This window comes from Vipera berus (genome assembly GCF_964194415.1).
Source record: "Vipera berus genome assembly, chromosome: 1".
NCBI classification, from domain to species: Eukaryota; Metazoa; Chordata; class Lepidosauria; order Squamata; family Viperidae; genus Vipera; species Vipera berus.
Genome location: NC_138202.1, coordinates 41016657 through 41022641, shown reverse-complemented (window position 1 = coordinate 41022641; position 5985 = coordinate 41016657).

Below are 5985 nucleotides of genomic sequence, written 5' to 3'. Positions count from 1 at the left end.
CCCAGGCTTCGGGGGAGTTCGATCCTTCAGCCGCCCAAGCTCAAAGCTCAGGCGGCCTCGGAGAACTCTACCCCTACCTGGGGCCTCACCCCCTCCTCTTCTCCCGAGGAGGGGGCTTCAATTTCGCCCGAACAGCTGATCGGCGCTGTTTCAGGCAAAAAAACAAACAGCTGAGCCGCGGGCAGCCAGGGGAGGCTGTCTTCAGCGCCGCTCCGCCAGCGGAAGTCAGAATGATGAATCATTCTTATAAACACTCATAGAATGAACTGATGAGCAAATGAATAAAATAACACTTGTCACAATATGAATGACTAAATGTGGTGATGACATGGAACCATTATCTAAAAGAAACCCACCAATGACCTTGGTTATTAGGTCTATAAGTTACTTGGATTCTATATGGATTTTTTGTTCTATGCACCCTCTCCATCCTATGTGCTCGGACTAAAGTAGTGTTTCTTATTAGTTTAGCAACTGTTACTGTCAGTAACGTGTACAGGATAGAGTGTAAAGGGAGGTTAAACTTGACATATTTGTAAAGCCAACATTTACTGGAGGTGCTGGCCAATCATGGCATGCTTTAACACAGAGATATCATGTTCATTTTAACAAATATGATGGATTTACATCTGATTTTACATATGTTTTTTGTGTACTTGATTGTGTATAGGCTATTTGGCTAACCTGGAAATTATTCTGGGCATTAGGAAAAAAAATACAGAACTATTTAAATAGGGATTTTGCAGGAGTCTGTTAAAGATCTGGGCTGTATTCCAAAAGAGAAGTATCTAACAAAAATAGAAAAAAACTTCCTGGACCTTAATTTGACGGATTAAATCCTATACACACACACACACACACACACACAGAGAGAGAGAGAGAGAGAGAGAGAGAGAGAGAGAGAGAGAGAGAGAGAGAGAGAGAGAGAGAGAGAGAGAGAGAGAGAGAGAGAAGTTTTGGTGTAATCCTAGCACATCCTCTAAGTTGAAGAAGAATTTATAGAAATTAGTGGGAAATTTCTAAGTTTTCTTTTATTTTAGGGCTGGGAAAAAGAGAATGTAAGTTAGCTTGACAAGTTATGAGCCAGCCCACAGATTTCTGACTCATTTGCTGATCTTTGTTCAATTGTTTCCTATGAGTAACAAGGCCACAAAGCAGTTTACTCTAATGACTTGTGAATTATCATGAAAGGATAAATTATCCCAAAAGGCAGGTTAAAATCCATAAAAATAATGAACTACATAAAAATAAAATTCCTTTTTACACCCACTGTGTGAATTGGATAGCCAATCTTCACCTCTAAAGGAAGATTAATCCATATTAAGTCAAGTCATGAAGCTATGATGCAGTTGGTAGCATTTGAGTGAGGAAAAATTCCTTAATAGTGGGAGGCTATGCTTGTACAATGGTAGTTACTCCTCTCCTCTCCTTCTTGGTAAATTACCCCAGTCATCTGGGCAATGTACAACAAGGCATAAAGACAAGAGTAACTGATATAAATAAATAAAGCATAACACAGATAATACTGGTGTTTAAGAAGAGCATTGAAACTTGTTCTAGCAGACTTTGGTGCTGAGATGTTTTGATGGTATTCCTTCAGGTTTTGAAATATTTGTCAGATTGATGTTCCTTTATTCCTATAATGCAGAAGTACTTTGATTTTTATTTTGTTATTTTTTTAGGATAGGATAGGATAGAACAGAACAGAACAGAATAGAATAGAATAGATTGTTCTTTATGTGTGAGATCCTGGAATAAGGGACAGTGATTTCAAAGATGATGTCTTGTCATCATCTGAAGCACCCACTTAGCTGGAAAATAAAATGATGCCAGAGACATTATAGTGAGATGCAAACTGCTGATAGATTTAATTAACTCTGAGTCTGTCCATTCCCTCTATTATTTCTCTTTAAACTAATGTTGGACTGCACAGGCCTTCAAAGGGACACCTACTGACAAGGTTCCTTCCTTTATAAAGTGCAGATACACCTACAATAATGTAGTCTGGTGCCTTTTCTGAACTCAGTGCTCTCTTTCAGCTCTTACTGATGTCCTCGCTTTGAAATGAAGAAGATTATCAGTGGTGGAAGATTCTGAGTGTGATTTCCAGCTGAAACTGTAATCCAAAATACGGGACAGCTGCTGCCAGTAGCAGCTATAATGGGGATTGATGATTCAGTGAACTGATTCAGTACAAAACATCTGTATAATTTCTAACACTAGCTGGATGTGGAGCAATGACTCCAAGGCAAAGAAATTCTGAAACTGAAACTGTAAGATATTGACCTGTAATAAACACCTGGGATAATATCTCTAATAAGAAGGATTAAGCCACATTAAAATAAATAGATAAGATTAAAGACATACATAAACAACAATATGACCCTTGAAAAAGAACTGGAATGCCCATCATGCAGTAGTCAAAGTACATGCATTGGATGCTTCTTGCCAATACTTGGTTGTTTAGGAGGCTCACTTGTATCCTTGGGGTGGACAAGTTTCCAAGGATAAAACACCCAGACATAAACTGAGCAATGTAGTATATGCAGTACAATGCGGTAAACCATATGCAGATCTGTACATTGGGAAAATGAAACAACTTCATAGATGTATGGAACAACATAGGAGAACAAACCCATCAGGACAAAAGTCAGCAGTCCATCTGCATTTAAAAGACAAAGGCCACTCTTTCAAAGGCAGCAAAGTCCACATTTTGGACAGAAAGGACCACTGGTTTGAAAGAGGGATCAAAGAGGCCATCTACTATATCAAAACTGAACAGCCCTCTCTTAACAGAGGGGGAGGGATCCTGCATCATCCGTCTCCACTCTATAACACAGTCCTTTCAACAGTTCCAAGAAGGCTTCACACCCACTTGCACTACTCAGGTGACCCTGAAGACACAGGAAAAACCTCCAGGTAGCTTTAATGACTCACTAAAAGAATGCAAATGAACAGCTGTGTGCAAAGAATATAAATCCTTTCATTCCCCACCATCCAGTCAGAGCTGAAGAAGTTTCTTGGATGAGAAGCAAAGCGTCTTCAAAAAAAACACGAAAGTCCAGTTGCCTCATGAAAAAGCATCTTTGGCATGAGGTCAAAGAAACTGCCTGCAGAGCTCAGAGATAGGATGAATAAAGGCACAGATCTGTGGAAGACCATAATAAGTTTTCTGCTGCACTGAAGGTTTCTAAGAGCACAGTGGCCTCCATAATTCTCAAATGGAAGACGTTTGGCACAACCAGGAGCTAAACTGAACAATCAGGGGAGAAAGGCCTTAGTAGAAGAGGTGACCAAGAACCTGACTGAGCTCCAGAAATCTTGTGTAGCAATGGGACAGAGTTCCAGAAGGAAAATCATCACTGCAACCCTCCACCAATCTGGGTTTTATGGCAGAGTGGCTAGACAGAAGCCTCTCCTCAGTGCAAAACACATGAAAGCCCACTTGGAGTTTACAAAAATGTACCTGAAGGACTCTCAGACTGTGAGGAACAAGATTCTGTGGCCTGATGAAAGCAAGATTGAACTGTTTGGCCTCAATTCCAAATGTTATATTTGGAGGAAACCAGGCACTGCTCATCACCTGCTCAATATCATCACAACAGTGAAGCATGATGATGGCAATATCATGCTGTGGGGGTGTTTTTCAGTACTAGTGACTAGAAGACTGATTAGAATTGAGGGAAACTGAATGGAGCAAACCTGTTCCACAGCACTCAGGACCTCAGACAGGCTGAAGGTCCACTTTCCAACACAACAACAATACCAAGACAACACAGGAGTGGTTTAGGGACAACTCTGAGAATGTCCTAGAGTGGCTCAGCCAGAGCCCTGACTTGAACCCTATTGGACATCTCTGCAGGGACCTGAAAATGGCTGTCCACAAATGGTTGACATCCAACAATACCCAAAAAAACTCGAGGCTGTAATTGCTGCCAAAGGTGCTTCAACAAAGTATTGAGAGAAAGGTCTGAAAACTTATGCCAATGTGATATTTCAGTTTTTTTCTTTTTAATAAATTTAAAGACATTTCTAACATTTTGTTTTCATTTTGTCATTATGGGATACCAAGTGTAGATTAATTAGGTGTAGGAAGACTGGACCCCCCAAGAAAAAGAAATAGTTTGGGGGATATTAAAAAAGCAGAATATATTTCCCCAAAGGAATAACAGAAAATCTTAGACAGAAACCATCACCTCCCCCACAAGTCTCTCTGCCCCAAGCAGAAATCAACTCTGTAGAAATGCAGATTTGATAATCCTTTCAGAAAGACTGGGGCCAGGAAGCTTGGAGCTGGTGGGATTAGAAAGACAAAGACCCCTAGAACCAGCAACCCCTCACCCAAAAATCCAACACAGGACATAGCCATCAGCCACAGCCCCAGGGAAGCAGGACATGACTTTTAGGACATAATAGGATTAACTCACTACCATCAGAATACGAAAAGGGCATACTGAGCCTCAGATCAAAGTTTATGCCACAGGAACAGGAACAACTCCAAACACAAAAGCCCAAGAAGGTATAAAAACCGACCACTCCCAGCACCATGTGATCAGCTGCCCGAGAGCCACATGCCATTGTGGTTCTCTTCAATAAACAAGAAATGTATTTCTAAAGCAGTCTCCATTTTGGACTGGACCCTGATGAAGATTTTTCTTTCAACAGAGGGAAAAAAATGATTTTCAACAACTGTAGAATCAGGCAGCACCTTAACAGAATTGACAAAAGTGAAGGGGGTCTGAATACTTTCTGAATGCACTGTAGATGGGCAAGAGTGTGTGTCTTGGTTCTGCTAGTCTATTTGGTAGCATTTGTTATTTAGCAGCATTAGGTAAAAGGTAAAGGTTCCCCCGCACATGTGTGCTAGTCGTTTCCGACTCTAGGGGCCGGTGCTCATCTCCGTTTCAAAGCTGAATAGCCAGCGCTTGTCCGAGGACGTCTCCATGGTCATGTGGCCGGCATGACTAGACGCCAAAGGCGCACGGAACGCTGTTACCTTCCCACCGTAGTGGTCCCTATTTTTCTACTTGCATTTTTACGTGCTTTCAAACTGCTAGGTTGGCAGAAGCTGGGACGAGTAACAGGCGCTTACTCTGTTACGCGGCACTCGGGCTTCGACCCGCCAAACTGCCGATCTTCTGATCAACAAGCTCAGCGTCCTAACCCAATGATCATGTTATTGATTGTTGCATTGGGTGCACTGGTTCAGGAATGACCAGAAGTATTGGAAGGAAAGGACGGAGTTCATAGTTTGTTTTGCTAAGTTTTTTTTCCTCCATGTCTAAAGCTGGCCTTAAACATGAGGTACTACGGAAGGAGGAGAGGGGTCTGGTATATTTATTGATAAGTGATTTCCTGAAGTAATTGAATAAGAAAGCAAGCATATTTCCACCAGGCCCATCACATAGTTCAGGCTCATTTTTTGATTCATTATTCAAGGATGTCAAGATATTAAGAGACAAAACAAACAGGAAGAGCTTCTGGAATTTATCCTATTTTCTGTATTCTTCCAGTCACCCACCAATGTCCAGCTTCTTAATATTAAAATGATCTTTTCTCTAAGTGTTTTGTGGCTGCAATTCAGAACAGGCCTTAAGATTATGCAGGCAGCTACAGAGATAAACCCTTGGCTGTAAAGTTACTAGTTCTGATAGGTGACTGTTCAACCGAAACTGTTTTTTAACCCTTTCCTTCTTAGATTTCCTATGTGGCAAAACAGTGTTATGTTTCTTACAAACCTCTCAGGTACATGAAATATTATTTGATTCAGAAACCTTTCTCTTTCTTCCTTGGGTGTGGTGAACAGCAAAATTATGCACTACACCCAAGTGTATTTACATTTTATGCAATTTAGAATATGACCCAAGATCTATAAAATGAAGCCAGTTTATCTTTTGATAGCATAGCTTTGGGAAGTGAGACTGGTAACAGATGAGCTTTTTCTGTATTTCCTTATATTTATGGAATTCTCTGTATAAGGGGATC